At 33.7% G+C, this 13,240-nt stretch overlaps 1 pseudogene; it reads left to right on the top strand.

Moving 5' to 3' along the window:
* Nucleotides 1-13: 13 nt before the first annotated feature.
* LOC122001283 lies at nt 14-12,680 on the top strand (annotated as a pseudogene).
* Nucleotides 12,681-13,240: the final 560 nt, after the last annotated feature.

The following is a 13,240-nucleotide window of genomic DNA, read 5'->3' as shown; positions in this document are numbered from 1 at the left end:
GGTGTACTGCATGATGGCCCGTCCGACACGTCGCCGGAGGAAGGTTAAGACTGAGCGGTGCGGTGTGGCGTCAGGGAAGCCAGAAGCAACGTGGGACTCCCACGTGGCTATATATATATATATATATATATATAAAAGAGAGTAAAATAATAGTATTGTATCTACTTCATTACAAACGCATATTATTAATCTTTACTCGAAATATGTAAATTATGATAATGAATTAATGAAAATTTTGAATATTAAAACAAAAAGAAAAACAGACGGTCAAATTTAAAGAAAAATGATATGTTAAAAAAAATTTAAGAAAAAATTTAAAGATAAATATATAAAATGATGGGACCCATAAAAAATAAAATAATGAGTCATGATTTTATGTATTTATCCTTAAATTTTTCTTTGAATTTTTCTCCTTGAGTATATCATTACTCAAATTTAAAATAATAATCTAATAAAAACATAAAACTGATATGTAAATTCAAAACATATAAAACAGTATAAGGAAATATGTAAAATCTGTGGATTTTTTAACATTTTGAAAATTTCATAAACGCATTTACAGTTTGGTGGCGATCGAATTTTTTTTTTTTTTTACAGTTTCTGTTTCTAAACGCATCTTCAATTATTAAAATTCTAAATAAATTTTTTTTCAAGATCTCAATATACAATATCAATAATATGAAAACTCATTAAAATATCTTCAATAATTAAAGTATAAAATAAACTTTCTTATAATCTATGTCATAGTATAAATTACATGACTTCATGCATATTATATCAAATTTAACACAAAAGAACAGATTTGTACTTTCACTATTATTTTTAAACTATAAATCTCAAACCTCACCTCTATAATGGTTCAAAACTTTTTATTCAACTTTTTTAATTTTATAAATTTCTCATAAACCTTACATTGGAGATGTCTTAAGTCTAACAACTTCCAAAGGACATTAATACGTGAAGTGTTAATGCCAACATGAATATTTTTTAAAATAGTATTTGTAGTATTAAAGTGTTCAAAACTGAACACTTTAATACATATAAATTGAAAAACAAATTAAAAAAATAACATATTATGATTAAGAGTATTATCGATGTTAATCCATTATAATAATCATTACCTCATCAAAAGTATAAAATCCACTGTCACATATTTATTATAATAATATATTTTTTTTCCTCATGTTATTTTTAAAATTAACACTCATTATTTATGGGTCCCACAGTCCATTTAATTATTTTAAAATTAATATATATTAAATAAATATAATTTAAAATATTTAAATTATTATTATATTTTTAAATAATAATCTTAATAATTTTTTTAAAAATAATTTTACTATTAAAAAATAATATTAAAATTATTTTAATATATTTTTTACCATTTACAAAAAAAAGGAAAAAAAATAAAACAAACTTAACACTCCTCTCTTTCATGTGAGTGGACATTATAATACTCACTCACAATGGAAAAGGGTATTAAATGAGTATTATAATACTCATTTAACACCTCATTGAGGATGCTCTAATGCATTCATATGCTAATGGCAATGTAGATGCCCTAGGCCTGACCCTTTCTTTCATCTTCCCTTTTCCTACACCGACAAATGGCCATCAACAATCGTACGATCTACAAGTCTCAATCTCTCACTTAATTCTATCCTTCCATTTCTCAGTACCCATCTCTCATTCTTGATTATGAAAGTCGTCATGTTCACACAGACTTAACAGAGTTGATAAATGGTTGTTGATTTACCGCATGAGATATTTCATCCACTTTCACTCAGTACCGTGATTTACCTCCTCTCCTCCGTGTGTTGGTCCTCGGACCTTTTGCCACATGGTTATGAAAGCCATTGCATCTCAATCTGTGCCCACTAGGCGGAGAATCGTTGGCAAGGATTACTGAGGGAGGCAGGGGTTGTTCTGTACCTCCCGGCCATGACGATTTGAAAAACCCTGGATCTTTCCTAGGACATTGATGTGACGATCAAATGTCTGATTACCTGAAGTTATATTGGAGACCTCACGCACGATGAGCATCATCAAGCCCCATCAACATCATCAAGCCCCTCCGCTTCTTCCCCCTTCTCTTTCCTCCCCAAGAACCGTTGCCGCCATCGTCGGGACATCCTCATCGGCGCCGCCCTCGCAGCTAGACTCTTGTGCCTCTTCGTAGCCTCGAGAAGTCATTGTGGATAGAGGAAACACCGGCTCTCGGATCCACATGTTTGCGTTCAAGAGCGGGTGGGGATCAATGTCTTCCCTTGATATTAGCCTTTTGGCATCTATGAAAGTCTCTCCAAGCAGGGCATCTAACGATTCTTGAGGCCATAGACAATTTTTTTTCAAGGCCTTATTATTTTTTTAAATACATAATATTTTTTAAAAAAAATTAAATAATACTTTTTTTAAAAAAATATTTTTTTATAAAATATTATTAGAGATATTTAATTTTATTAGTAAAATTTAAAAGGATAATTTATACATAGTAAAAAAAATTATTTTTCACAATCAGAAACATTTACCAATTAGGTCGGTGTAAGCTCACTTCTTTATTAGTAAATTTTTTTAAAAAAAATGAAAATTCTTTTATGTTAGACTTTCCCACAATTTAATAAAAAATAATATATTTATCTAATAAATATTTTTAATTAAAAAATAAATAAAATTAAATTTCATCACTAAAATGTTAAAAATACTAACTAATTTGGTAATGAGTAATAAATTATAATAATACTATTAATACATATTTTAATTGTTATCTTAAAATTTGTTATCCATCCATTTTAACTTTTAACGCAACAATAAAATTGTTGTTGTATAAACTAGAGATAATATGTTTCAATAATAGATATAGTCATTGCTTATAATAGATCATTTTCCAATTTTGTATTTTATGCAATGAGCTGTCTTTTTATTAATTTTAACTTCGATAAATTATCAATCAAATTTATTTAGTCAAAAAATTTTACTGGTAAACATTGATGATTAATTAGAAAAAAAAGAGAGAGAGTGTATAATAACTTATGGAGGAGCCAGAGCATAATGAAAACTTTATAAAAATGATAATGAAAGAGAACAAAGAAAAATAAAATAAAATTTATAAGGAAATAATAGTGCAATATTCTTTTGATTTTTAAAAATATTTTTATAAAAAATATCAATTATAATTATAATAAGTATAACGAATAAATATTTTTAATTTATTAATCAAACTTAATTTTTTGTTAGTAAATCAATTTTTTATTAATAAAAAATTAAAAATTCCTGATAAATTATAATAAAAAATAAAAATAAATTAACAACTAAATCTAACTTTAAAATAACAATGTAAATTATCAATTCAATTTAAATTTAACGAGTAAAAAATTTAAAACAATAAAATTTAACTTTAATGTATAAAATTATTAATGAAATATAATTTACTTAGGTGGCGTTTGGTTTAGAGGTTTGGGAATGAGGGAATGGATTCATTCCCAAACCTTGTATTTGGTTGATGGGAAATGGAATCAAGATTTTGGAATGAAACCCAAAAACTTGAGTATGGATGAAACCCACCCTCTCCCTTAGGTTTTGATGGAATGGGAATAAGAATTAAGTTTTGGACGAAAATACCCTTAGTATATTTGTTCAATTTTTCTTTAATTTCACTCTCTCTCCTTGTTCTCTCTCATCATACTTTCTCTCTCCTCATTATATCATCACATTTTCTCTCCCAACATACTTTCTCTCTCCTCATTCTCTCTCATCACACATTTTATACCATTTTCTCTTTGTATTCTCTTTTATCACACAAACTCTCTCATTATTTTCTCTCTCTTCATTCTCTCCTCATTTTTTCACCATACTTTCTCTCTCCTCAATCTCTCTTATCATACTCTCTCTCCATATTTTTTCTCATCACACTTTCTCTCTCTCCATTCTCTTTCATCACACTCTCTTTTCTCATTCTCTGCCATCACACATTCTCTACCATTTTCTCTCTGTATTCTCTCTCATCATACACTCTCTCTCATTATTTTCTCTCTCTTCATTCTCTCCTCATTTTTTCATTATACTTTCTCTCTCCTCAATCTTTTTTACCATACTCTCTCTCCATATTTTATCTCATCACACTTTCTTTCTCTTCATTCTCTTTCATCACACTCTCTCTCCTCATTCTTTGTCATCACACATTCTCTACCATCTTCTCTCCTTATTCTCTCTCATCACACACACTCTCTCATTATTTTCTCTCTCTTCATTCTCTCCTCATTTTTTTCATCATATTTTCTATCTCATCATACTTTCTCTCTCCTCAATCTCTCTTACCATACTCTCTCTCCATATTTTCTCTCGTAATACTTTCTCTCTCTTCATTCTTTTCCATCACACTCTCTCTCCTCATTTTCTCTTATTACACTTTCCCTCTCTCTTCATTTTTTCCCATAATACTTTCTCTTTCATCACATTTTCTCATCATACTTTCTCTCCTCAATCTCTCATTTTCCTCATCACACTTTCTCTCTCCTCATTTTTTCCCATCACTCTTTCTCTCTCAACGCACTTTCTCTCTCATCATACTTTTTTTTCTCAATCTCTCCTATCATGCTCTCTCTCCTCATTTTCTCTCACCACACTTTCTCTCTCTTTATTTTTTTCCACACTTTCTCTCTCAACATTCTCTCTCATCATATGTTTCTCTCACATTCAACTTTCTCTTCCATCTAATTTTTTCTCTTATTTTCCTCTAAGGGTAAAAAAGAAAATTTAGGTTCATTCCGATTGAAAATATTCAACTAACCAAACATTATTTTTAAGAATGATACCGAAGCACATACTCATTCTCATTCCACAACACTATGATATTCATTCCCATTCCGATTCCTAGGAGAGAACCAAATGACACCTTAATAAAAAATTAAAATTATCTATCAAAATAAATCTTGATTCAAATTTTCTTAACCATAATTTTAAATATTTATTATTCAAACTCATATATTTATCATATGATAGGTCCCAAGTGGCCTATGCCTGAGCCGCCCTGTCTCCGGGCCTTTCCTCTTACTTGCAGAATCTGGATAACGCTGGGAGTCTTTGGTGGAACTGCTGGAGATTGCTAAGGTTACAGTACCACGAGAAGTGTGGGAAGATACTAAACTAAGGCTGATGGCGACGGCAGGTTTGAGGTTACTGAACACTTCGGTGGTAAATAGAATACTGGAATCTTGCAGGAAGGTTTTGAGATCTTATGATTTCAGATTGCAGAACGATTGGGCATCTGTGATCTCAGGCAGGTGAATCCAGTGTGCTTCTTTCAATTTTCATACTGTATTAATTTGAGTAATAGTTTTTTTTGGTATATATATTTACATTTGTAGTGTAATTGCCCCTTAAAAGTTTATTATGATTTAATTGAGTGCAATAACTAGATAAAATGTACTAAACACCTATAATTCTATGGTTTTAGGGAACCTAAATCTTGCCATGAGCTTCAGTCTTGTAACTGTTTCTTTTACTTGGACATAAACTGTATTTTCTTTTTCTCATCAACAAGGAGTATGAGGGAAAGGCCACATGATCATGCGGCCTGACTTCCATTATCTCTAACTAAAAAAAGGCTCAACTTTTAGTTGTGGGCTTGGTAGATGTTAGTTGGCTTAAACATGATAATGGGATTGAATAAGCAAATTGAATATTAAAACAATATGGTATCCACATATATATGTATTTGATACTCCAAATGATCTCTGTATATTTGGTCTAACTAATGGTGATTGACAAGTACTATGAGATGTGGTAAACCACCATGTTTCCATTTTCTGCTGCATAGCAATAGATTGCTTCCTAGAACAAGCTATATGAAACTGATGACTCCAATAAGCCCTATTTATTTGTGAAATAATTTTTGAATAATTAAAGTTCAAATTCCTTTGTTTACATATTTGACTTATCAATCAATATCAGTGATACTGTTTAATACCAACAATTCCTCTCTCCCTCCCTCTCTCTCTCTCACTCACACACATAATTCCAGTCATTTGTGTTCCTCTCTGACTTCTATTTTTCTTGTCCTTTCCATTTCTTTTCTAAATTGGTTTTCATCATAGACTGCGATCTAATAATTTTGGTCACGAATCCATCATAATTGCATTATTAAGTTCTTAATAAGGTATGACTGTTGGAAGAAATTGCAAATGCATGGTTCATTTTATAACTTGCTTGTGGAGAAGTAAAATCTACAACACGGAAATCTAAATATTGTGGAATTCATCTTTGAATACATGATTTGGAAAATTTTCATCAGTTATCAATTCATGGCATGAGATTGAAAGATTGGTTACCCAATATTTCAGATGTACAATTGTACACTATTACTCAAATGAAAACTTTTTATCAAAGATTAATTGATCTTGATATTTGTTATCAAGGCTTTATTTGATGACATTAAGATAGTACCCTTTCTACGAGGGTCATAACGTTTTACAGAAGTTGCTTGTATAACTTTGCACATTTACTTTGAAACTTTGGTTTAGATATGCGTATAGTTTTATAGTTACATGCCTTGATACCATGAATACTTGGTTCTCTAGTTTGTTTTTTCAATTATCTTGTTTATCATTATGATATTAGTTGTATTTTTCATCCAAATGTTTTTCGTATTCATTGTCTTTGCTATAACTCATTTAGTTTTGCAGCTTGTGGTTATCTTCCTTTCTACTAGGTGCATATTGAATCTTCATAGATTGAGATTTTTCATCTTCAATTTGTTTTATCATGGCACGGTACATTTGCTTTTAATTACTGTTTTACAGGCAGTGATGAAGGCATCTATGCATGGGTTGCAGCTACTGGAATATTTGAACTTGGAGGGGCTTCAGCTCAGGTTTCACTTTATCATTTCATAAGATGGTTAAACTAATTATGACTGAAAATTTGTTCAAGTAGCAATCTTTTTTGTTAGCTTTATGAATTATGATTATTATATTCACTTTTCAAGCAACTAATTAGTTACTTCCATATATTTTGATAACTGTAGCCAACATTGGTTTTGAAATGCCTATGTAATGTTGCCAAGGAACAAGTGACCTGATTGTCTTGATCATAAAGGTAATGGTTCTTAGTGGGAACTATAAAGAATGAAAATAACATTTATTAGTCTAAATAATAAGTTGCTTTAAGTATTTGTTCAGTCACCATGATGGGCGATCCTAACATTGCTATGAGTAAACTATGCACTATTTTGTACATTACTGAGCTATACTATATTTGATCTTTTGTAATTTTGCTGAATTACTATTTTCTACTATCCTGGCTATCTTTGTCAGATAACTTTTGTTTCCAGGGTGCCCTTGGCCCCAGAGTTCTTTCATTTGCTTACCTTTGGAAAAGTCACTTATAACCTGTGCGGTCACAGCTCTCTCAATCTTGGTCAGGTGACTTTCCTTTAAAATTCTTATTATTGTCTTGAATTATTATAAGATTATACCTTCGTGCTGATAGATATCCTTTATATGAGTTAAAGCTATATTTGGAAGATAAATTTGTATGGATCCTTTGTATTGTTGTACTACTATAAAGTATGCTGTGAAATAAATCTACAGAAAACTTTGCATAGACGAGAGACCAGAACCATTCCCTGAGTTAAATCCTTGTTCTTTCTTTCTCTTTTTAAAAATATTTTTTTCTAATGAAATTTTATAGAATCTAGCTACTTTATTAGAAAGATCATGCATAAAGATTCATTGTGTTAGATTATCTCAAACCAGACAATGTAGATTATCATGAGGAACCAGAGAATCACCATGCTTTCATATTGAACATGGAAAAGAGAAAATAATTAGTAAAAGGCCATTTGCTTTTCTAGGAAAGACTTATTTTGTCAACCAACCTGACACTTCTTATGTTTTAGTCTTGCGCTTAATGGTGCCATTGAGATCATTAGCTTGACTGCTGCACTATGAAAACTAATTGCTTTGGTATCTTTTGTCATGAAAAATTCCCCGAAAGGGTGTTGTGTGTACTATGTTTGGTTAGTATTTAACTCTTAATGATACTCAATTAGTTTGTACTTGGCCTCATAAAGTGTGTGCTTCTTGACCAAACCTTAAAATTAACTAGAGATCATGGTTGATGTTTGATTTTTCTTTTTTTCATGTATACCTTTCTAAATTGGTACTGATGTTTGTACTACTTAGTCAGAATTTGGTTTTGCATGTGAAGTTACAGCTGATTGTTTCTTCGATTATATGGAAAATTTGAAGTAAGCTCCCATTTCAGTGAAGGCAGGTTTTGAAACTAGGACCATGAGTATAACTTTCATGGTTTTACCACTTCAGTATAAAGCATCTTCAAAAATTTACAGTTAATTGTTGTAGCCTGTAACTCCTTCCATTACACAATTCGGTGAACCATGGTTTACTATTTCATTAAAAAAACTGACATTCATGCGACAAGATTAGAATATTGAAGATACAGGCATCGAGCCAAGGACATGATGTTTATATTGTCCTGCATCTTATATTACTTAAATGAGTCAATGTCAGAAATTTTAGAACTTCCATCATCAAAATATGAGCTATGAGTAGATTAATCTAGAATGCAAGAAAGTTTTTCACTTCTGTTACTTGCTGAGACTTAATGCTAAGTAATTTCTTTGAAGATTCTCAAAATAATCTTTTGTAAGCAGCAAAATACAGATTAAACACCTGTTAAATATGGTTTTTTAAATCTACCACCTCAAGCTCCTTGTATTTCAGGGGCTAACTGTCTTTCATTACATCTTCTTGCTGTTGTATACTTTATGTTACATCAGGTGTGCATAAATTCAGTGTCCATTGTTCTGGATCAGTATGTCCTAATAGTCAATCCATTTGACATTGTTTTTCAATGCAGCTGCAGATTTTGTACAGGAACTCAGGAAGCAAGCTATGTGGATCCATGTACTCCTAGAGGATATTTGTACAATTTGGAATAGCAAACATTGTCATCTGGCCTTATTGCATCAACAACAATGACAATCCAACTCCAAGCAATAGTGACAGCCCATATATGATAATGCATGATGGGGCCAACACCCATCCTATGTACACTTCCGGCTGACACACCATGACATATACAAGTGATTGGCGCCAAGATATATATGAAATTGGTTATGGCAGTGCCACTTAAAAGCTTAGTCAACACCAAAAATTTTAGGGGTTAATCCTCATCAAGTTGTTTGTAATTCTTCTTGCAATGAAGAAACAATACACACGCACACATATATGTATAAGATACAATATTCACCCACTAAAAAATATATTGTGACGCAATTCAAGGCTAAAGGGAAACTTACCAAGCTTCTTTAGCGATTAAACATTTGTCCTAAGAGTGTCTTGCTCCAAAATTAAAGTGCTTGCCTTAGAGCACAAAACACGTCTAGTCTTAATCAAGAGTCCGCCAAAAGGCTCTAAAAGACAACCGAGGTCCCTATAATAATAATAGAGTAGTAACCTTTATAAACAATACACTAGAATAGGAATTACCCTCGACCAAAAAAGGTGAGTTCTTTAATCGCAGCACCTAAAAGGATAGAGTTTAAATCTGCACCTAACTCATATACTGAAAATAGATTATAAGCATTTACAATTTCACTATTATTCATAACTTATTTTTGAAAAATTGAGATAGTTATAAGGCTTGCATTGATCGCTGAAGCTCATAAAAGGTTAAAATATAGTTCTTGACTATGATGCTGAGAGAGCATTAGCAACATAATTTAGTTGCCATGTCTGAAAATCACATGCAATTCTTGACAAAATGTCTCATTTCTATGTTTAGTCATTCACAAAAAAGATTTTAATGTCTTCATGTGTGCAAATGCCATCCTCTGTCTACAAGTCTCATATTGTTTCAATGGAATGGAAGGCAATAAGTCTACCAAGTATACAGCTATTAGGCATTCTTTTCGCATTGGAAATTCCCAAATCAAATATCTATTAATGCATAACAAGTTCATGGAAAGCAATCTTGATATTCTTCCTTGGTATTTGCCCACGAGGTCTTCTCGCACCATATTAGATGTTTGATTATTCCCATTCAAAGCAGAAGCAACAGGACTAAAGCATTTCTTATAGTGCCGTTATACATATTCGAATCCCTAACCTTTAGCCGGAAACACTTTTAATCTAGCTCGCTAACCACTAGACCAAGCAAATGTTGGTTAAAGTGATCTTGATATTGGATAGCAATTATTTGATTAATTTTGGGATCCCACATATATCAGGGAGCAGATCATTTTTCCTTAGGCATCCTTGTTTATGATATGAATTGTTAACTGACAAGTAATATTTGATAGTTCTTTGGCCTTGGGGAGACATCATCACTTTCTGATTTGATATTGGCCAGAGAAAAGTACTGCAGTGAAGATTGGTTGCAAATAAAAAATGAATATCATACTTACCACGAGGAAGATCTCTCAAGGTTTTGTTTTTCTTCAGCGTATATCTTGGCACTGCTGCATGATACTCTTGGAATTGATTTGGATGACAGAAGGTATTGGCTATCCCCATTGCCTAGCATCTATACAATTAAAGTACATATCTTTCTATTTTAGCTGAAAGGGAGTCTTGGCATAACGATAAAATTGTTACCATGTGACCAAAAGGTCACGGGTTCGAATCCTGAAAACAGCTTCTTGTAAAAAGCAGAGTAAGGCTGAGCTTCGTACACCGGACTGTCTTTTTTTTTTTTTTATCTTTCTGTTTTGGCTGAAGTTTACCTACACATAGAATAACTTGGTATGGCTATAAACTTGGCTATCCTCATAACTTGGTTTTAATCTATATATTCTCTATGAAGCAGGATTGTCTTCACAAACCAGGTCGGTAATGTCACGCTAGATTGGGCATTGGGCGCTTTCATAGTCAGACAAGCTTTACAACCAAGGATCGAGACATCTGATCAGGTTGCTGCAGTTTTCCATAACGAATCATGGTCATGGCTCTCTTCCATTGTTGCCTCCATCTTACTGATCCTCACAGCATGGCTTCTTCTGCTATGGCTAAAACCAAAGTTGAAGAATATATGGCTTAGAGAAAGGCCGTTATATACCGACTCTGGTTAAACGATGACTTGGTTCCAGATATCACCATCATTGTTAAATTGCTTTCTTCCTAATTTGAGATATTATTTAATTGGAAATGTGTCCAGGGAGATAATTTTGTATTAATTAGTTGACTTAGATTGATCTGTATGCTAATTTGTCGAATTATGATCGTGTGCTAGTAGAGGAGCGCGGATCCTCTAGTCCGCAAAATTCTTCACCGTTGGTGAAGAGTGATGGCTCCATATGTAAAATAAATGGGGGCCATCACTCTCCACCAAATGGAGAGTGGCCCATCCTGTGGTCCGCGTTTTGCGGACCAGAGGATCTCAGCCGCTAGCAGAGAAGATCCTCTAGACTACTTTTTATGGTCAAGAGGATGATCCCTTTGTATGTATTAGTGGGATTGATGACTTCCACTTGTACAATTGGTGGGAACTATTCATCCCCACCAATGTATGCAAAGGGACATCCTCTAGACCGCAAAAAGTGATCCAGAGGATCTGGCCTATATGCCAGAGGATGATCTCTTTGTATGTATTAGTAGAATTGATGGTCTCCACTTATAAAATAGGTAGGGACCATACATCCCCACCAATATATGCAAAGGGACCATCCTCTGGAGATCCTCTGGACTGCTCTTTGTTGTCTAGAAGATGATCCCTTTATATGTATTAGTGAGATTGATGGTCTCTACTTATAAAATATCCAGAGAATGGTCCCTTTATATGTATTAGTGAGATTGATGGTATCTACTTGTAAAATAGGTGGGGACCATACATCCCCACCAATGTATGCAAAGGGATCATCGTCTGGACCACAAAAAGTGGTCCAGAGGATCCGGCCTATGTGCCAAAGGAGATCCTCTGGACCACTTTTTACGGTCTAAAGGATGGTCTCTTTGTATGTATTAGTGGAATTGATGGTCTCCACTTGTAAAATAGGTGGGGACCATACATCCACACCAATGTATGCAAAGGGACCATCATCTGGATCGCAAAAAGTGGTCCGAAGGATCCTGCCTATGTGCCAGAGGAGATCCTCTGGACCACTTTTTGCTGTCTAGAGATGGTCCCTTTGTATGTATTAGTAAGATTGATAGTCTCAACTTGTAAAATAGGTGGGGACCATACATCCCCACCAATGTATACAAAGGGGTCATTCTCTGGATCGTAAAAAGTGATCCAAAGGATCTTTTTGTGGTCCAGAGGATGGTCCCTTTATATGTATTAGTGGGATTGATGGTCTCCACTTGTAAAATAAGTGGGGATCATATATCCCCACCAATGCATGCAAAGGGACCATCCTATGGACCACAAAAAGTGGTCTAGATGATTCAACCTATGTGCCAGTGGAGATCCTCTGGACCGCTTTTTGCGGTCCAGAGGATGATCTCTTTGTATGTATTAGTGGGATTGATGGTCTCCACTTGTAAAATAGGTGGAGACCATACAACCCCACCAATGTATGCAAAGGGACCATCATCTGGACCGCAAAAAGTGGTCCGAAGGATCCTGTCTATGTGCCAGAGGAGATCCTCTGGACCACTTTTTGCGGTCCAGATGATGATCCCCTTGTATGTATTAGTGGAATTGATGGTCTTTACTTGTAAAATAGACGGGGACCATACATCTCCATCAATGTATGCAAAGGGATCATCCTCTGGATCGTAAAATGTGGTCCAGATGATCTGCCTGACCTATGTGCTAGAGGCAATCCTCTAAACTACTTTTTGTAGTCCAGAGAATGATCCCTTTGTATGTATTAGTGGGATTGATGGTCTCCACTTATAAAATAGGTGGGGACTATATATCTCCACTAATGTATGCAAATGGACTATCCTTTGGATAGCAAAAAGTGGTTCAGATTACGGTCCAGAGGATCCGGCCTATGTGCCAGAGGAGATCCTCTGGATCACTTTTTGCGGTTAAGAGAGGATGATCTCTTTGTATGTATTAGTGGGATTGATTGTTTCCACTTATAAAATAGGTGGAGACCATACATCCCCACCAATGTATGCAAAGGGACCATTCTCTGGACCGTAAAAAGTAGTCCAGAAGATCCGACCTATGTGCTAGAGGAGATCCAGGATGGCCCCTTTGTATGTATTAGTAGGATTAATGGTCTCCACTTGTAAAATAAGTGGGGGCCATACATCTCCACCAATGTATG

Source organism: Zingiber officinale, chromosome 1A (assembly GCF_018446385.1).
Source record: "Zingiber officinale cultivar Zhangliang chromosome 1A, Zo_v1.1, whole genome shotgun sequence".
In the NCBI taxonomy this organism is placed as follows: domain Eukaryota; kingdom Viridiplantae; phylum Streptophyta; class Magnoliopsida; order Zingiberales; family Zingiberaceae; genus Zingiber; species Zingiber officinale.
This window is presented reverse-complemented; position numbering and strand designations above follow the sequence as displayed.